We start from the raw sequence: 22,191 nt of genomic DNA on the forward strand, positions 1-22,191 counted from the left end.
TCATAAAACGAGGTTTATTTAAATGGAAGACAGTGTAATACAGAGCAGGGGAATTGGCAATCCACTCCATAAAATCATTAGCTCAACAACCACTGCTACAAAGTTCTTAAGATTTTATTCCCCCAAAGGGTCTTCCAAAAATCTTTGTATTATTTCTTCAGAAATGGAAAGGCTTTCTGACAAATCTCCAGTTCAGGAAGTGAACTTTCTTGATAGCTAGAGAGTAGTAACAAACATAAACTAACAGCACTGTAACATTATAGGTTTGACTGGGAGGGGGGCAAACAGACAGCCTGAAGATTGTTTTCTTGCCAAAGGGAGTACTTACAATACTTTGCTCAGTGAAAAGATACTGAAACTTATCTTTAAATGATGAAGTAACAGCTGACCACAATCATCAGATAAACCACCATATATGTTTATATTATGAATTGTATTTTTATTTGAGCTGGGTGAACAATACAAAAATATTTCCTTGAATATGTATATAACTAGCTTGGGTCATGTGCATGTCCCTTTTGTTTACCTTCCAAAGACATTAGAACAATTGAATTTTGCTAGTAAAGGTATTTGTGGAAAGCTCATTTTAAAATGTAAAATTTCATAGAAACTGTATTTTAAATTTGCACACACTAGAATTAATGTAGAAGAGCTAGCATGAGACTTACCCAAACAATCACAACTACTAAATAAGTTTTGAATTTTAAAATTTCAAAATCAGCCCACAGATAAACACATTTGACAAGATATTTGTTGAAAATATACTGATGTTTGCAATGTTGTTGTAATCATGCTTATCCCAGGATATGAGAGAGACAAGGTGGGTGAGGTAATATCTTTTATTGGACCAACTTTGAAAGCTTATGTCTTTCACCAAAAGAAGATGGTCCAATAAAAGATATTACCTCACCCGTCTCTGTGATATTGATTCCATTCCACGAGATACTGGACTGAGACAGCAACAATGAAGTCACACAAGTCACCAACCTGCCATCAGATATTAATCACTTTCAGTCACTACCAACCTATGCTAGATTTGAGCTGGTAGTTTAGACATCACGGGCTGTATATATCTCATTGCCAATCCCTTGAATCATCCCCCTAAAGAAACATACAATTGTTTCTTTAAAGGATGTCAGTTTGTTTATAGACAATGAGATTAAACTTGATTGTGTCTATTGCTTTGGAGAATACAAGTGATTAGCATTCCCTAATCATAGGTTTACTATATTTGATATGCTTTCAAAAGAAAAGGGGGCTCTCTTTTGATTCAGTAATTTCAAACCAGACACCGTCAATCTCAGAAACAAAAGCAAGACAAAGGAAATAATAAATTCTTTGATATCTTTGCTGAACTTTGGAACAGATCAGATTACAAAACTATCTAATATTTTTAAAGGCTGCTAGAGCCTACAGTACCTCAAAGCATCTAAAATGGAGGGAGATTCATTAATCTATATTTATCTAGATATTTACAAATTACCCACCACTTTGGATGCCAGTAATCTTTTTTTTGGGCGGGTGGGAGTGGGAGGGGGAAGTACCAGGGCCTGATCCATAATTGCTATAAATTGTCCTAGATCCACTGACTTCAATACTGCTGGGCCAATTTACATCAGCTGCAACACTGGCCCCCAGTTCTAAATGTTTCCCAGGTGAGCGGCAAAGAACTATTGCATATCCACAAATTAACCCAGCTGCATTATTGCAAATTCTCATAATTGGTCCTGGAGATATAGACAGACAACAGGTAGGCTACGTGATTCCACGGAAGGTCAGAAAGATCGCTATCTTTCCTGGAAATACTTCTTAGAGTTGCACATTTACAACTGGGTCAACTGCGAATCTGGCCTGGTCAATGAGCCTTACATACCGAAATTATGAAGTGTGTAGTAGTAGTGCACTTCTTTTCAAGAAGGGTAGTAGTCATTCTCAGTTCCCAAGCAGGAGTGTAGCGCTGTGTGGGAGCTGGAACTTCTGTCCTGTGAAAAAATTTGCACTTCTCAATATTTTCTCATTTCAAATTGGACCAAAAAGTCAGAAATGAGAAATTTTCCATGGAACTGGGATATTTTGAAAAATTCTGGGCCAGCAAACTGGATGGGGAGACAGGCAACTCAAAGAACCAGGGAGCCAGCCGTCCAGTTTCCTGTGTAGTCTGAGAAGCCAGAGAGTCTGGGAAGTAAGGCCAGCCAGGGAGCTGGGCAGCTCACCCCCTGATTTTCCAGGAAGGCAGGGCAGCCTGGGAACCCACCTGCCCACCAGCCAGCCTGGCCACCAGGTTTCCATTGCAAGATTTTTTACAGAATCTATTGAGTTCATCAAATCAGCATTTTCAGATGGAAAAAGCCGTTCCATTGGAAATTTTTCAACCTGCTCTACTAGCAGAAGCTCATTTTTGCTCTATGCTGGAGGGAGGTGCTTTCTAATTCAGATTTTAATTATCATTCCTGCATTTGTAAACCAATAGGAAATGGCCGAATACATTTAAAATCAAATCATGGAGCAGCTCACACAAAATAGCAGCTGTGTTTGAGTCACTTCACAATAATGGGGGGTGGGGGAGAAGGTCCATGAATAGTAATAGCAGCTGGAAAGATAAAAAACTGTGCTTTGATAAAAACATGATTTATTATTATTATTCATGCCTGGAAGTAGCATGTACATGTAGACAAGTTATATTCTTTTAATACCATATTAAGGGTAAACAAGATACAGTGAATGACTATCACTCCCAACAGCTGTTTGATATTTTGTCATACTTCCTATTGCTCTATCCCATCCTTCCCATCTAGTATACTTGCAATAGACAAAAGAAATATGTTGGTGACTTATAAGTATTACTGTAGCACCCAGGGCACTAGTCATGGATCAGGACCCCATTGTGCTAGGTGCTGTCCAAACACAAAACAAAAACACAGTCCCTGGTCCCAAGGTTTTCCAGTCAAAGTGTATGACAAGAGAAAACTGGTGGATACAGACAGATGGGTGGGGAGTTCAAAGATACAATGAGACAACAATGGTCAGCAGGAGAAGCAGTGATTTTAGCAGCATAAATGTTGTCAAGTTTTTTGTAGACATCATGGCAAAGGAGAGTTCTGAGGAAGGATTTGAAGATGGGCAAAGAGGTAGCTCCTCCAAGCGTGTGGGACAGCATGGGAGGATGCACGAAGGTGCTTGTTTGAAAATGTAACGAGTGGGTGATGGAGGCTGGCATCATGAGCTGACTGGAGACAAGCATCAACAGTGAATGAGAGATGATAGGAAGGGTAAGGATTGACCATGACAGGTGTTGAAAGTAAACACAAGTAATATTTAATGTGATAGAGAAGGGGAGCCAGTAAATGGATACAAAGAGATGGGTGGCATGGAGCGATAGCTAGAAAAATGATCTTTGCTGCAGCATTCTGAATGGATGTGAGTAGGACAAGATTGCATTTGTCAAGGCCAAAGAGATGGATGTTGCAGTAATCAAGACATGAGATGATGGGACCTTGGATAAGAAAGGCCATATCTTAGAGATGTTATGCAGAAAGAATCTGCAAGATTTAGACATAGTCCAGATATGAGGACTTAGAGAAAGGTCCAAACTGAAGGTGATAGATGGGTTACAGGCCTGAGCAACAGGCAGGAGGGTGGTGCTGTCCATAATGATTGAGAAAGGAAGCAGCCAGAGATCTTGGGGCAGAAGATTAGGAGCTCTGTTTTAGTCATGTTGAGCTTCAGACGAGCTCGATGTCCACGAGGAGATGGCAGAAGGACAGGCCGAGATTTTAGTGTGGACAGAAGACAGTTCTGGAGCGGAGAGGTAGACCTGTGAGTTGTCAGCATAGAAATGGTAGTTTAATTTGTGTTTGCAGATGAGATCACCCATAGACAATTGATGGTTAAAGAATCTCAGTAATTCCACTTTCCCCTGCTGTCCTTGGATTTATGGCCTCACAGTGATATCTATTCTCTCTAAAAAAACTGCTGCTTAGTTAGAGAGAAACTGCTTTTAACTTAATTTCACACTTCTTTAATAACCATCTGTGGCAAACAATTAAGGGCCTTTAATGACCCTTAATTTGCTTTAGAAGCTTAAAAGCATTAAAGCATTTCAATTTACCTTGAATTAAACATATAGAAGAGGGAAAGCAAGCAGCACATACACACACACACATTTGATTTGAATCCCATCAGAATAGTCACCAGATTTACTCATCAATAGAAAACAAATTCTTTATTTGACATAGAAACACAGAGGATTCAAGGGATTTAGATGGGAACAACAAACATTGAGAGAACTATGGTCATCTGGTTATAGCAAGGGAATGAAAGACCTAGGTTCTATTCCTGGCTTTTTGTGGAACTGGCACAAGTCACTTGGGGCCAGATCCTCAAAGGTATTTAAGCACCTAACAGCTGTTGAAATCAATGAGAGTTAGGTGCCTAAAGACCTTTGAGGATCTGGGCCTTGGCCTCTCTGTGCCTCAGTTTTCCTGTCTGTAAAATGGGGATAATACTATTACCTGACAAATAATTTACAAATATTGGAAGATGACAAATTTTAATGAGAGAGAGCAATTATGTAAGATGAAGCAAGGTAATACAGCTAAGAGAGATGGGTTAAAACTAAGAAAAGAAGAATTTCAGATGAATAATAAGAAATGCTTCCTGACAGCATGACTTCTTGTGCTCTGAAACAGTTTCACAAGGAACGTGGTAGAAGCCGCCTCACTTGCGACACAGCATTACTAAATGTACAATAAATAACAGAGCCTTGGTAAATGTAAAGTGGGGAATGATAGTGTGTAAATAGAGAGTAATTCCTTGGAAGTCAATGCAAAATCAGTACAAGTGAGCTCAGAAACATGTCAATGCATTTGGATTGGAGTATAAGGCAAATAGTTAAATGGTGTCTGGAATAAATATTCAGCACAATCCCCCATCCTTCCATTAGATTTTCGTATGTGAAAACTTCAGGAACTATGAATGAAAAGACCTCACTGCCCTGTCAAAAACCATGATCCACAAACCAAATTATTAACTGATAAAGAGCTGTTTGGCATTTTGATGTCAGGAACAGAAAGAGGAATATAGAAATTGGAAGGAGGAAAATGAATTTATTTCTGTTCCAGTTCATTCCCCAAATGTCCCAAGTGACAGGCAGCACCTAAATCTTGGCCATCTCTCTCTGGCTTTGGCTTATTCTTATCCACAGAAAGCTTGTCAGCACTTGCTTGTGTCCCAAAAGTGAGTGCTGATAAGTGTCATGTTTGTCAAAAGGAATCAGTCATTTACAAAGCAGAACATTCTTGGGTCACTTAGAAGAAAGAACTCTGCTGCAACTGTACAGACAGCCTGCAGAACAAAAACAGGGCGGGGGAGAGTGCTGAATGAAAAACTATTCAAAACATCACAATATAGGGGCAAGGAGAGAGGGGAAAAGGATCAGGAAGAGAGATTCAAAATGGGGGCATGCTTACTGTGGAGAGCTACACAGTGACTATTGTAAGCTGAAGTAAAATCAATGTGGTTTTCTGCATTTTTTTTAGATAGTATTTCCCCCCACATTGTTCTATGAATTATAACAACAGGTTAGCATTTCATAATGTCCCACTGCTGGATATTAGATTGTTTTCTGCAAAGATATCACACTGAAGAAGGTTGTATTGCTTCACCAACTTGGCCAAAAAGCAGGGTTGGAAGAAGTCAAAGGGGAACAGCATCCATTTTTATTAATTAAAAGATTGATTACAGTGATTGTGAGTAAGTTATTAGTCCTCCTGTTCTGGCTAGATCCTTGTCGCAAAGAGCAGCAGGACACAAAGCAGTCACAAGGATAAAAGAGATGTAACATTTAAGCCTCTATAAAGGGTTAAAATAAACAGTGTCACATCAGAGCTTAAACAAACCAACCTCCTTGTCTCCTGCTGATATGACACAAGCCCTTCCTCCAGTTGTAGGGCCTAGGAGGTATTGAAACTAAACTAGGCCCTTGCTTCAGTGAATTTAAATTGGTTTGAAGAATTGTAAAGCACATCCCGTGTTCGGCTAGGTTCAATACAAAAGGTTCTCCTTTCCGACGTAGTTCCAAACAGGCTTGCTGGGTCCTGAAGTCAAATCCTTTCTGGGGTAGAGCAGACAGAGATGGAAAGAATTCTTCTCCCTGCATCACTATCTGCCCCCTCTTTTTAATACGCGCTCCTTGATGCATCCCAGCTTCAGTGCCTTCCCTTCATTTCTGGCAGCTCAAGTAATTTCTTCAAGGCCCGGCAGGTTCACCTCCCTTCTCTGAGAATGACTTTAACCCTTTCCTTGCCCTGGTGGATGTGAGATATGTATCCACACAAATACACTAGGCTACGTTTTCTAAAGTTTGTGCCTCAAATGTGTGATTTTTGCACCCATGATAACAGGTACAAGTGGAAACGACACCCACTAAGCATTCTCAAAGGAGAATGCAGCTGAGGCGTAAGTCAGTCATATCTGCCAAAAGCTGTGACCCAGGGTCATGTGGCTGCCAGGTAACACTTCAAAGGAGCACACTTGGGTGTAGGTGACAAGTGCAATCCCAAAAGGTTGCACCAAAAATGGTGCCTCTGTAGTAGCTTTTCTTCACGGATTAATTTGAGCAGTTGTATTATACACAGTAGCCACACACCAAAAGCAAGCCACTTGGCAGAAGTTGTGCATATTTGGTATCACACTGTCTGGAGAGGTTCACAACCGTGAGTGCCAACCTCAGGGCAGACTGTCAGGAAGCAGGGCAGAAATGCCAAACTGGTTGGATGTTCTATAATTAGATTTCACCAACCCTGTAACAAGTGTGAACTTCTAAAGCAATATATCAGTCATATCATGGAGTCACAAATAGCCCCCTTCTGCACTCCAGCTTCCCTGGGTGGCAATATAGGCTGGACTTAGCGATAGATGGTTGCTATACACCAAAGACCACACAATAGTCAGGTTGCTCCCAGTCCCAAGAGACCAGTCACTTACCCAGTTCAATTTTTACCTCAGATCTCACAGCAAAGACAATGCTTGTAGACAATCCTATAGTAAATTAGCTGAGGATTTATTTACTGAGAAAAGACACGGGAGAGTTATTTCAAGATTAAAGCAGGCAAACATATATACACAACTGAGCTCCAGTCTATGGTTTTAAAAAATGACAGTTATAGCAATATGCCAACTGTGAATGTCTTTTTGGGCTAACCCAGGTTGACTCTGGGGATCTCTGGTTCTGTTTCATAGTTCCTGCCCTGTGAGAGTCCAAACGGCAAAAAGAGATGAAAAATTTTCTTGTCCATTGTTTTTATTTCCTTCTTAAAGAATTCAAGCTGATGGGATAAGTCCTTTTGCAGGTAGCCTCTTCATGGGTATGAGGGGGCAATTAACAAAGTCTTTGTATTGTGATGTCCCCTAATGGCCCATTTAGTTTTGATAACCTTCTTGATAGTTAAGACATGAATTTTCCTAACTGGGTTCATGGTTTCAGAGCACACATTTTTACAGTTATAAAACAAAATTTAAATATGACTTTATAGCATGTGATAAAATTATTATAAGTGAGATGAATGTATGCAGCAACTTACAAGCACTTCATAAAGTCTAAACACTGAACATATTGTTATAAGTTCAATACCCATCTTAACCATACCAACACACAGGTGAAACAGATTGGTTTCCAGCAATGAATTTTTCAGTGCTTGGCTGAGGCCTAAAGCCTTGGCAAGAGCTGACACCTGGTCTGCCAGCACCACAGTTGGCACAACACCGGCAACATTCCCACCCCTTACACTGGGATGGCCACACATTTAGAGAAGACAGGGAGCAGGATGTGTGGGCAAGACAACACCTCAACAAACACAATCTGGAAAAATCATAATGCATAGTTAAACTGACACTGAACAACCTGGTCCCCTGTGTGGAATTACTAGGGGATAGGAAGAGTCATACACAAAAGAGCAATACAGTGGACATCATGGTCTTTGAGGGTTCTGGGTACCAGTTTATTGGTGATGGAGATAGGAAACAGATGGCTGTCTGAGATGCAGGGTTCAGAAGATGCTATGCTTTTGCCATCAGTAAAGACCAGTCCCAAGAGAGCTGAAGTCATTAGGAACTCTCCCTTAGAAAGTACATACCAACAACAAATCAGGAGAGAGAGAGAGATGATAGTGCATGCTGCCCCATGAATTAACAACTTCACTTTATGGTCAGTATAGGCCACTTTCCTCTGGGAATGAGAAGGCCCAATCTAGCAATCTTTAGCTGTTCTCTGATGGAAAACAGACATCCTGGCACAGTACCCAAGAACATATCATGAGCTGTCAGTTCTCAGGCAGTTTGGATTGGCAGTGGAAATGGAAAACAAGGTGATACAATGGGCCTGGAGATTGGATTTTTAGCAGAGTAGAATCAGGGATTAACTAATCAGAATTTTGAATGGTTTCCCAGAGATAAACTACAAATTAAAGTTCTGGTCTCCTGGGAAGGGATCAACAATATAGCAATCAAGTTTTCCAGTAATTTTGCAATTAAAGAATTGAGCTAGAGGATTATTGAGTAACTCCACAAAAATGATGACTCCCCTGTCACTGTTATATTTTGTTTATGATGACAAATCTATACTTTTTTGTTGAATTCATACATCTCTTGTAATTGAACTCCCAGGTCTGGGACTCTATGTGGAGTATTAAGCAATATAGACCCCATAGTCATATACATATTTTTTTGCAGAATGTTGACTCCCAGTTATATTTGTGACATTCTAAAGAATTTTTCAGAACACATAATGAATTAGCTCATTTCCCACAAACCATTTTGGGTGCATAAGTTTTGGTTCATAAACAATATGATTCACACTTTCCAGAATGCAGGCAACAAAAGTAACATGCTGCACTCCAAGTCGTCGTTTGCAGGTTTCACTAGAATGGTCCCGCTTTAAAAAAAAGAAAAAGAAAAAGAAAGAGTAGCCTAATGTTAATTGGGTTTGATGCTGTTAGGGATCTTGCTATCCCTAATTATAATAGGATTGCATGCATGTGACTGAGCAGAACTTGCCTTGTGTATGAATGCCAGTGGAGGTGATAGGATTTTGTGAATGAGGTGCTTTTCAGCAAGAAAGGTTAAATGAGAGTTTTTAGCAGGAGCAGGAAGACAAGGTGGCAGGCAGGGAGAGGGAAGAAGTGAGAAAACGGTGGGGTGAGGTAGACATGCACTGCAACTGGGAAATTCTCCCCAATTTCCAAGAGTAGGAAGAAACTATATACACAACTATACCTCTCAGACAAATACCCTGGTGTGGGGGAATAGGTACAAAAATCCTGTGTCAAAGAAAGAAGAGCTAATTGACCCATATTCAAATTTGAAAATTTTTACAGCTGAGCAGAGTGTTAGGAAAACTGAAGCGAGGTTGAACCTTCTGTCTAAAGGAAGACATTAATAATCCAGCATCAGTTAGTTTAATTTTATCCTTTGATCTATAGATCACTTTGCCTACTCCTTCCTAATTTACTCAAGTGTTTGCAAGTAGGGTCCAAGGGAAGAAAGCTTTCATTATTGCCAAAGATGTGCTAAGTAGCTGATAGTAATTCTATCTGGAATTCATTTGTTTAAGTATAGTATGGACAACATGGGGTTGAGGAGGGGAATGCTATTTTTCATAATGCAGATGTGCTGAACAGTTCAACAAAAATTCATGTACTGGCAAAGTGGCTTTGTTAGGCTAATCTCTGAACAAAGTTAACTAACTGTAGTGTAAATATACATTACCAAATTATTCATTAGGGACTCCAAACTGAGGGTGTCATTTACATTTCTGGACTATCCATCAGGAAGGCAGATAAAAAGAAAATAGTTCAGCAAAGACCACAGTGTAAGCTTCCTCCATGTGTATCTTTCTCACAATATGCTTCCACCCTTGCCTGGGAGGGACCATTTGTCAGACATAAGTAGCTGTTTCATTGCTATTCCATTCTTTGGCTTCTTTGCTGAGGGGGATATGGTGGTCACTATGGCCATGTCCATCCTATGGGGAATATACTGGTGTACCTACAGTGCTGTAGCTATACTGACATAACCCCATGGTGTAGACACAGTCTAAACTGATGGAAAGGGTGTGACAGGTTGAATCACAGAACCCTCCCCCCCCCTTGGGAGCTGCCACCTGATATGCCAAGACTACTTCTGCCCCTGCTTTGCCTGCCAGCTCAGGACCCCAGCACCCTGTCTTGCTGAGACAGACCCGCCCGTCTGCTCCAACACAGACCCAGGGTCTGAATTACTTGCCCCAAAGCTGCAGACTTAACTGAAAGCAGCTTACAGAAGTGTTCCTGTCTTTAACACTCAGATGTCCAACTCCCAACGGGGTCTAAACCCAAATAAATCTGTTTTATCCTGTATAAAGCTTATACAGGGTAAACTCAAAGTGTTCGCCCTCTATAACACTGATAGAGAGATATGCACAGCTGTTTGCCCCCCTCCCCAGGTATTAACACATACTCTGGGTTAATTAATAAGTAAAAAGTGATTTTATTAAATATAGAAAGCAGGATTTAAGTGGTTCCAAGTAGTAACAGACAGAACAAAGTGAATTACCAAGTAAACTAAAATAAAACACGCCAGTCTATGTTTAATTCAACTGAATACAGACAAAATCCTCACCAGTTCCAGAATGCTTCCTTTTACAGACTAATCTCCTTTTAGGCTGGGTCCAGCAATCACTCACACCCCTGGCAGTCACTGTCCTTTGTTCCAGTTTCATTCAGGTATTTTTAGGGGTGGAGAGACTCTCTCTTTAGCCAACTGAAGACAAAATGGAGGGGTCTCCCATGGGCTTAAATAGACTCTTTCTTGTGGGTGGAGACCCCATCCTCTCTCCTATGCAAAGTCCAGCTACAAAATGGAGTTTTGGAGTCACCCGGGCAAGTCACATGTCCATGCATGACTGAGTTCCTTACCAGCCAAGCCACATTCCTGGGAAAGCCCAGATGTGGATTGGTGTTTCCAAGTTTTCATTGGTGGCTTAAGTGGTTCTTGATTGGGCACTTACTGAGAATAGTCTTTCTCAGGAAGCTGACCAACTGCTTCACTACAGCCTACTTAGAATCAAACAAGTATGCAGCCAATATTCATAACTTCGAATACAAAAATGATACATTCATACAAATAGGATGAATAGATTCAGTAGATCATGACCTTTACAGAGATATGTTACATGGCATATGTAGCATAAAACACATTCTAATTATGTTATATATACACACACACACACACACACATTCATAAGCATATTTCCATAAAGCCTTATGGCACCATAACAAGGGGTTTTTCCTTTAATGTAGGAACACCACCTCCTTGAGCAAAGGTACCTAGGTTGATGGAAGCATTCTTCCCCCGAACTAGTTGTACCTACACTGGGTGTTAGGTAGGCATAGCTACATCTCTGAAGTATGGGTTTTTCACACCCCTGAGTGATGTAGTTATGTTGACGTAAATTTTAGGTGTAGACCAGCCCTATATTGTATTCATTTGCCAGTTAGAAATTACTGAAGCCACTAACTAACTTCCCACTTGAAAGCAGACACTTGGAACAGATTTCAGTCACCATTAAGCTAAGATGAATTTAAATCATTGACATAGAGATAAAAGGCTTAACACCCTGTTAACAAATTCCTTGAGTCATGTGCTCCTCCATTTTTGTCAAATAAAATAAAATCTGTTGCTTCTAACTTTGTTCTTTCTATAGACATCAAGGCCCAGATCCACAAAAAGGCTTAGGTGCCTAAGTCCAAAATTTTGGTGCTACTGAGATCCTGCTGAGCTGTAATGTCACTCTGGAGATGCCTAAAACCTCTCAGTGCCTAAATTTTTGATGTCAAAGTCCCTTAGGTACCCAAGTTTCTGACTCTGGGCATGAGCACTGATGGATCAGGCAGGCATTTGGACACCTAACTCTCTTTGTGGATTCGGCCCAAGTGCACATTATAAATAGTTTGATGTTAACAAATAGTTTGTTAATACCAGTTATGGGTTATATTGCACATCATTTTAGATATACATGCATCTTTGTATTAGAGGTTCTTGCACAGCCAATTCTGCTTTGGGCTATGCATCTACTTACCAACTGAAGTGGAATTATGCTTCTTTGGACAGATGGTGAATGGGATACCCTATAATACAACAGCTACCCCCTTAGGGCACCATAAATGTATTTGTAATAAAGTACCAACTTATTTTATGAAATAATAGCTGTGCAAAAAAAGCAAGTGTTGCAGAAGAGCGACTCACTGGCCAACATTCCCCTTACTGGCTGGATGTGGTGTAGTGGGCTTGCCTCATCTATTGCTCCATAACAAAAGCAACTTCAGCCCTACTGTGGCCTTCTTCTCCTTATGACTTAGCCCTGCTGCCAGGTCACTTTGACTTTTAAAGTCTTATCCCTTGCGTTGATACTTTGTAGAGTATCAGTGTCCCATACAACTCTAATTATCAACACAGCATCTTCCATCCATGCTGGGCTCCTCTCAGAGTAGCAGACTCCCAGGCCTTTCCCAACAGAATGCTAAAACCCTCAAACCCAACTAAAGCAAGCTCTGCCTATGCAGCCTTGAGCTTTTAGTCCTGCCAGATTCTTCCCAGCTCCCTGTTCCTGCTGAAAAACACCAATCCCCAGGCTACTTCCTGAGAGCTTTTCCCCTTTCCCAGGTCCTACAACCAAGTCCCTCCTCTCTTACAGCTTCCCCATGGTTCCTTTCCCGAATGAGGAAACTGTAACCCTCTCCACTCCTGTGTTTCTGTTTCCTGGGTATCTCTCTTGGACCTCCCTCACAACTTTCCCTTCCTTCCTTTATGAAGAAGACACAGTTCCTTCCCAGCCAGATCTGATAAATCAAGATTGACACACTCTACAGGAAAAGCAATGCAGAATAACTGAGCTTTCAGACTCCTGTTAACCTTTTGTTCACCTGTGTGGGATTTACACCCCATCACAAAAGTATTTATTAAATGGAAGGAGGCTTATTCTCTCTTTCAATGTAACATTAATTCAGATTTTGAAAACTTATTTAAAAAATGAAGGGTGATTCCATGTAAGTGCAAAGAGCCTAATTAGCAGGAATCTGCATCTCTGTTCACCTATTTTTTTCTCACGAACAATGTATACTGGAAACAATGAACAGATATTCCTGCTCTGCATTGATAACAAAAAGTGGAAGAGTTCACAATGAATAATTTGTCAAAGTTGAAGTTAGCCTTTTCCTTCTAGGAAATTATCCATGTGCAGAACACATTTTCTCAAACATATTCAGTATTTGAAATGATACTGTGAGTATTTTTTAACTCCATGGCTCCATTTATAAACAGTTCTGAATGAGTACTTGATAGTCAGCACTTGATGTGTTGACTAGCTGTGATTGGACAGATATGCCACCTGTTTTTTTCTGATTCCAGATTGAATGATTCCAGTCACTAAACAATGTGCAAGTACTTTTGAATGAATACACTGTATATGAATTTAAATTTTGGTTTCTGGAAATACTCAAACATGCAACTTTAAAGTTTGCTTTTTTGAATATTTATGCTGGTAAAACTTGATCACAAACAGTCTAGAAGGGCATTATAAGAGAATTGTAAAAATGGCCTATACAAATTAATTTTCAAAATGAGTGATTATTTTAGGGCCATTATTGCAGTATTTGCCTAGCTTTAGTTGTGAGCCACAGTCCAGAGAACACAAAATTGTATTGCATGGTCACGGGGTGGGACCCACCCGGTCACGGCCCACCCACCCGGTCACGGCCCACCCACCCTGTGGCACCTCCTGCTGGTCATTCAGGGAATTAGCATTTCCAGCCTCTGGAGTGCCTTCTGCAGGCCGGTGTCCCACTTGCCACTGGGCCTGAGTCCCTCCTGGACCCCAGTGCCCCTTTCAAGCCAGGGTGCTGCCCCCAGCAGTACCCCCACAGATCTGGGTCTCCCCTCCCCAGGGAACCCCCACCCTCTATCCCCATCTTGCCTCAGACTATGGCTACTGCCAGTCTCAATCTAGCCCCTGTTCACTGGGGCCAACTGCAGTGTAAATGCCATTCATCTCCAGCAAGGGGGGTTTGGACCTGCTGCCTCTGCCTACCCTTGGGCTGCCCCTTTGCAACCCCAATACCCTTTCCAACCTTTAACAAGGCCTGCAGCCTTGGGGGGTTTCCAAGCTGGAGCTCCCCCAGCTCCTCTAGCCTTCCCCCAGCTCTGCTACACTTTAAGTACTCTGTTCAGCTCCCCAGCAGCCAGGCCCTTCTCCCTCAGCAAGCTAGAGAGAGTCTCTCTGCTCCTGGTCCACTACTCTCTTATAAGGGCCAGCTGGGCCCTGATTGGGGCATGGCCACAGCTGAGGCTGCTTCCCCAATCAGCCTTTCCCCAGCCACAGGACTGCTTTTAACCCCTCCGGGCAGGAGTGGGGTGACCACCCTGCTACATGCACACATATGCCCTGTTTTGTAAAATTCCAAGGTTACAGGATGACAGATTCCCTACAGAAAGAGTTCATTAATCTTCAGTGCCATCAGTTCTCTGAAATACATTGAAATACATTTTTCACATCTGGATGTATGGAAGTTCAGAATGTTTCCAGCTTCATTTAATTGCAACCAGATGCAGATAACTCTTTTCCATAAATTCAAATTTTTATGTTTTCTGTCACATTATATGTTTCCTCTGATAATATTAATTCTAAAGCTGTTTAGCTTCTGGTGACTTGATTCATATATTAAGTTAAAATACAATAATAATAACAATAATTTGCATATTGACCCTCACTACAACTGCCCCAGACACTTTGTAATTCAGTCAGCATTAATTGATGTATTAAGCATGAAGCATAATTAGCAATAGATTTTGCCTCAGGTGACTTCTAGTTATATCAAGGACAAATAAATTATTATGTTTTTAAAATAATTATTTGGAAAATAAAAATAAAAAAAACGCGCAGACATTTTTTCTGACCACATACAGAGTGAAATTGTAGCCCATTGAAGTCAGTGGGAGTTTTGCCATTTACTTGAATTGAACCAGAATTTCACCAGTAATTTCTATCAACTTATGCTATGTTTCAATAATGAGTAACGTTTATATTCAGCAATATTAATAAGTCATGTCTATGGTAGTAATAATATTGAAACATCAAGTTGTGATAAATAGTTTACATTTTTGATTCATCCATGAGCCTTTTTTAATTATTAGTAGTGTTTTTGGAAAATGCAGGACATTATGCATTGCCTGATACTTATGCAAAATCACTACAGGATTCAAGGTTTGCACTGCATGTGCCTGGATACTTAAAATCACCCATTGTCACTGCTCTGATTCTTTTACATGTTTCTTTAGTGTTCATTCATTTCACAGTCCACTTCCTCTCACTAGTTAGATGGCCCATGTTGCTAAACTAGTTTATTCTTTCTAGCATCTCCAGCTTCCATCTGTAATGACTTTAGACCATTTCCATTTTCTCTCAAATCCCCTTTTTCATGGGCTAATAAATCCTTTTTCACAAATCAGGCTCTTTGCCCGCCTTTTCCCAGCATACTTTATTCTACTTCAGTATATTTAGTTTCTGAAAGGTTTCCCCTCTGTCCATAATACCATACTTTTCTTCATATGCTTATACCTCCAACTTGTTTATTTGCAGATCATGCTGTATTTGTATTATTATTAACAATAGCTTGCATTTGCACAGCACCTTTCTTCTTGACATCTTCCCTAATGCTTTAAACTTGCATTTGAACTGTACATAAGCATGATTCCATCCACCACTGAAATGTAGTCACCTCTGGGGTGAAATAAAGAGGTTGTTTAACAGGACGTAGCAATGCCACATAATTGTTTAAGACAGGAAATGGAGAATGGTGTATCCACTGAAACTACAAGGGAAATGTAGAAAGGCAGTATGTAATTAACCTACTTGTAATTTGACTACAACAATGGGGCTGAGAGTCACATGCACTAAAATATTTGCACATAATGATCTCAAATATCCATGACTCATGTCTACCCCCAAAGCTATATAACATCCCATCCTCCCAGACTGTACTGTAAAAAAGTTCCCAGGTACCTCTTCTAGATGTTACATTCTGTATAAAGTTATTGACTTTTATTGGGTTTAAAACACCTGAGATGCACTGTGATGAATCTGCTAAGCAGGAAACTATCATTCTCATTAATCGCCTGTTCACTGATCTACCACCCTCCAGGATAGGCCCATCTCCTCCCCTTCTCCAGCAGGGGGAGGGGCAGGAATTCTAAGGAAGACCCTGACCCAGGAAGGAAGCTGGCACTTGGGGAAGTGGCAGCCGCCTGGCAAGCCAGAAGCAGCAGGGAAGCTGGATGCCCAGGAAGCTGCTGGGGAAGGCGTGCACAGCCGGCTGCAGCAGGAGCCGGGGAACTGCCTATGGGACAGGGTGTGACTGCTGGACATTGCTGCCAGACTCAGGTCTGTGCAGAACGTGTGGGGAAGCACCAGGGACCAGGCAGGGAGCCACTGTGGAGGGGCCCCAATGAGACCCCCCCCCCATGAAGCCTTGCACCAAAAACATTGACAGTAGCAAGGAGCTCTTCAACAACAGGTCCAGCAGGTGCAGAATGACCATAGAATGTGCGTTTGTCAGATTAAAGGATCGCTTGCACTGCCTTTTTGGCAGTTTAGATCTCAATGAGGAAAATATTCCCATGGTCATAGCAGCCCGCTGTGCTCTGCAGAACATTTGTGAAGCCAAGCGGGGAAAGTTTCCCCACGGGTGGAGCGTTGAGGTGAATTGGCTGGTGGCTGATTTTGAGCAGCCAGACACCAGGACTATTAGAGGGGCTTAACAGGGGGCTATTTGAATCAGGGAGGCTTTGAAGAAGCATTTTGACAATGAGCCCCAATATTGTGTCTTTCTATAATGAACTGAGCCAGGCATTGTTTATTTGCAACATCGAATGACCCTGTCATGATTCCTGCCTGAGCGTTAACTGTAGTCTGCAAATGTGCCAATTGCCACTGTGTTTGAATTTCTGTTGCAGTCACCCTGTGTAGGTCACAAATAAAGAATTACTGTCTTTGTAAGACTCAATTTTTATTAAACAGCAATACACAGATTGCCATTTGTTATAAGGGACAAGACAGTGAGCCAAGTATCAGAGGGGTAGCCGTGTTAGTCTGAATCTGTAAAAAGCAACAGAGGGTCCTGTGGCACCTTAGAGACTAACAGAAGTACTGGGAGCATAAGCTTTCGTGGGTAAGAACCTCACTTCTTCAGAAGACCTGCATCTGAAGAAGTGAGGTTCTTACCCACGAAAGCTTATGCTCCCAGTACTTCTGTTAGTCTCTAAGGTGCCACAGGACCCTCTGTTGCTTTTTACAGATTCAGACTAACACGGNACCCCCTTCCCAGTGAAACTGAGGAGGTCACTGCTTGGCTGCTGTACCAGAGCTAGTGACTGGGGAAGGGGGAGGAGAACTCTGCCTCTCGTTCAGTAGGAGACTTCTGTTACTTTTGGGCTAGGCAAGTTTGGGAAGTAACTCCCTTTTCATCCTTCCTATTCCCATGGTCATCTTCGGCTTCTGAAACTGCTTTTGTCTTAAAGCAACAGAGGGTCCTGTGGCACCTTAGAGACTAACAGAAGTACTGGGAGCATAAGCTTTCGTGGGTAAGAACCTCACTTCTTCAGATGCAGGTCTTCTGAAGAAGTTGCACTTCTGAAGATGCACTTCTGAAGAAGTGAGGTTCTTACCCACGAAAGCGTATGCTCCCAGTACTTCTGTTAGTCTCTAAGGTGCCACAGGACCCTCTGTTGCTTAAGACAGTGAGCATCACTCGCTGAAGTGAGGATCCCACAGCTGTGTGTAAGTTTGTCTTTATGGAAAATGTTCTTAGTGGTGGAGTGCAAGGAGTACTGTGATAGGCCAGGAATGTGAGAGCAATGTATGTGGGGAGTTTGAGGAGAGCAAGGGAGGCAGTTCTGTATGGGCTGCAGGGGGAGTTGAGCACGCATGTGTTCTGCCTGCAATGCAATCAGGGACCTCAGCATCTCTGTTTGGTCCTCCATGACCTTTATTATCTGCTCCTGACCCTATCTCCTCTCCTGGCTAGCCGTCTGTAGTTTCTCATCTATTGTCTCTTTCCATACTCTGTGCTGGCTATCGGCCTGATCTAATGATCGCAGCAATTCTCAAAATATGTCCTCCTTACTTGTCCTTGTTGCCTCTTTATCTGATGGAGGCGCTTCGCCAGTGTGTAGGAGTTGGCCCTCAATGGCACATCTGCAGAAGCAAAAGAAACGATAAACAGAGTCAGTATTGTGTGTGCACTCACAGTTTTGAATCATAAAAGTTGCATACACCGCTTTCTCACTTTCCCTTGGCAAGCACGCAGCATGGCCAGAACACTAAACATGGTGAGTCGGCCCTCGGTGGGAGGGGTGCAAGCTGAGACAGGGTCTGGATGGTTTCAGAATGGGATCAGTACAAAGACCTGGGGACACTATTCTGAATACTGGCACTGTTTTCCACAGATGGGGGCAATCAAAGCTGAAATCACACTACTAAGAATAACCGAAGATGCAAGGATGCATCTCCTGCAAGCACGCAGCTTCAGACTAGGTCCGTATGCTGCTCGCCTGTGCTGCTTTGGTTCCTGCAGAAGTAACTGCCAATTGGCGTGGCAAAGGCTCCTACAATGGGGGAAGAGGCAAAGCAGCTCTGCCATGGAACCTTCGGCAGAGGATTGCAGAGTATATGCAGGAAAGTTTCCGAGATCACTATGGAGGATTCCTGGGAGATCCCGGTGTGCATTAACAAACTTTTCCTCAGTGCTCGCACTGCATAGCTGCACAGGGGAATGAGAAGCAGATGCAAACAGTACATAGTGTTGTTAATGTCAATCCCTTCGCTCACGTGTACCATGTAACAAAAACAAGGACATCTCTGCCTCATATTGCCAGGCGCTATCAAAGAAAGAAGAATACCTACTGGAGCTACTCTCTGCTGCTTCAGGCATGCCAGACCTGGACTGCTGGGACTGGCTAGACCCTTCTGGAGTCAAAAAGAGATCCTGGCTTGCCATGTCACCAGACGAATCTGTCACCTGTCCCACATCTGCCTCCAACTCGACCTCCTCAGCCACCACTTCATCCTCAGGGTTTACTCCGCTGGCCGCTGCTGCCAGTCTCCCCAAAGTATCCATGGGGCTGTTGGCAGTGGAGGTGGGGTCGCTGCTGAGGTTGGCATGCAGCTTCTTGTAAAAGCGGCATGTTTTCAGTGACATGCCAGAGCGATGGTTTGCCTAGCTTGCCGTCTGGTATGCCTGCCTCAGCTCCTTTATCTTAGCATGACACTGCTGCTTGTCCCTTTCGTGCCCCTTCTCATCCATGCCATGAACAATCTGCCATAGGTGTCAAAGTACCTATGGCTGGATCAGAGCTGCGACTGCACAGCCTCCTCTCCCCACAGACACAGCAGATCCAGCAATTCCGGTATACTCCACACAGGAGCCTGTTTGCTGTGGAGGGCTGACATGGTCAGCTGGGAAGATGCGATGTTAGCTGTCCACACCAAGCAAACAGGAAGTGGAATTTCAAAAATTTCAAGGGCTATAAACTGGGAAGGGTGAATGCCTGTGTATTTGGCTGCAGGGCAGCGGACTAGAAATTGCTTACCTGAGCAGTCATGATGGGCATTGTGGGACACCTCCTGGAGGCCACTTAGGGCAACATAGGCAAGCATGGTGTCTACACTGACACTGTGTCACTCTAACTTTGTTGCAAAAAGCTCTATGCCACTCGTCTAGGTGGTTTTAGTATGTCGGTGAGCAGGACAGTTAAATAGGTGGGAGGAGCATTGTTGTGTGTACACCTCCACAGTTTTGTTGATGAAACCTGACTTTTGTCGACAAAACTGTTTAGTGTAGACAAGGCCTCAGGTTAAGAAGTGAGGAACAATCCATTTCCTTGTGAAAGGCTTTCTGTCACAATGCCATCTGTTGATAGATAATCCAAACAGAAATTCAAAACAACATACTTATATAAATGATTTGGACTATAGATGGTACATTGCACTGAATTTTTTCTGGATAATTTACTGAGTTGTGCAAAATATAGAGATCAACCCACTTGAGCTTTGAGGCTTGGGTATGTTGACTGAACTCAGACTATGCTGACAAAACTTCAGCAAACATAGATGAAGTTGTCTGCACATTTAGGAGGCTCATGAATCTCCTTCACTTGGAGAAATGCCAGAGGGTGGTTGTGAGCGATTGCTCCTATGCCCTGTGGGCACTCTCATTTGGTTCTTTTTTCTTCAAAGTGTGCTAAATTATATAATAACAAACACACATAATATCCATGTGATAAACTTTTCACATCCATGTTCAGTTATCACATGTCTATGTCTGCTTCACCTGCCCTCCAACCCATCTCCCCTAGGATACATTCTAACATTCCATCCCCTCGAGTAGCTTCAAACAGCTGCCATTCTTTTAAATCAACCTGCCAAAGAAACGTTTCCTCCTCTTCACGCCAAATGTAGAATCTCTCCTCTCTTCCGCCTCCCCTACCCCAATTATCCAAAGTCCCAGAATGGGTGAGATTCATTCCTGGAACAATGACAACTTTTCTATACGGGAAAATGTCACTGCTTCAGGACCTATTATTTCCCAATAGGGTTGCCAACTCTGACTGAAACTATTCCAGGAGATTCCACCCCCCCCCCCCAACGTGACGTAATATCATTTTCTTAAAATATCCTATTAAAATCTCCCAGATTGCTTTCAGTAATCACCAGGAGATTGATGCCGGTTATACTCCAGGCCAATCCTGGAGGATTGGCAACCCTATATCTTGCAGAGCTAGAAAGAAGAGTTTTATACCATCATAGAAGAGAAAACCTCAGCTTCCCAATGTGCCCTCGTCCTAGAAGACCTCAAGAGGTCAATATCATACTTCATTGATGTGACATCTTCCTGTACAGAGAAGCAAATTCAGTTTGTTTTTGGAGTTGATTTACATTTATTAATTTCAATTTCTTTCTCACCCTTAGGACTGCATTGGATAACTCATGAGCCTTGATTCTCTGTTCACATATACCAGTGTAAATCTAAAGTGACCTCATAGAAGCAAGCGGAGTTCCATAGGTGTACAATTGGTGTAAATAAGAAGGGAGTCAAGTCTATGGTAATTAAGGCCTGGGGCTTCACAGGTGGAGAAATCCAAATAAAAATCTCAGTACAGATATATTTAAATTTTTCTCAAATTGTTCCAAATTTATATCAGTAAAACCTGACCATATAACACTGTCACATATTTCTTATGTCTGTATCTATATGATAGGAACAGATGGGAAGGGGAAGGAGCAGGAGACAGTGGGTGGAGGGGATGGATAGGCACAGAGGGGGAGAGGAGTGAAGGTGATAGGGGCCAAGGAGGAAGGAGCAAGGGTGAGGTGGGTATTGGATAGGAACAGAGGGGAGGGGGCAGGAACCAGGATGTGGGACAAGTGGATAGGAGGTCAAGTGAGCAAGACGCAAGATATGGTGGGGGTGTTGGTTAGGATGTGGTGGTCCCATATATGTACTGCATCCAAAAAAGACTAGGTTAAAAGAACGCTAAGGTTGCAAAGTTAAACACTCAGAGATTAGGAAATGCCAGAAATTAAGGCTACCTGTGCAACCTTAATTCAGCCCCTTGTGTGCATGCATTTTTATAATGCAACCTTTAATTACATTATCATATGCTATTGTTTCCACAGGGCCCCTGATTCATTCAGTGCACAGGATGGTCCTGCGGTGAGAATAAATCAGGGTTGTGTAGTAAAGGAGGCTGTTGACTCTAAGACCCTGGCCTCAATTGTGGCAGAAGATGGAAAGCGCACTGCAGAAAGAAAAAGGACGGTCTCATGGTTAAGGCAGCAAAATGTTGCCTTGGAGTACTGGATTTTATCCCTGCCTCTGCCACAGTGTTTCTGTGTGATGATAGGCAAGTCACTTAAACAAAATGTTTCACAGTTGTTCACTAACTGTGTGTTCCTTGTTTTCTTGGCATCAGCATGAGACCAGATTTGCATGAGTGCTGAGTGCTAATAACTGCAACTGAAGTCAGTGGAAGCTGTGTTTGGAACACAACCTGCTATAAAATGCTAAATATTCTGAAAAATCAGGCACTACGGGTGTCAATTTAAGC

The sequence above is a fragment of the Trachemys scripta genome, chromosome 1 (assembly GCF_013100865.1).
Source record: "Trachemys scripta elegans isolate TJP31775 chromosome 1, CAS_Tse_1.0, whole genome shotgun sequence".
Lineage (NCBI taxonomy): Eukaryota > Metazoa > Chordata > Testudines > Emydidae > Trachemys > Trachemys scripta.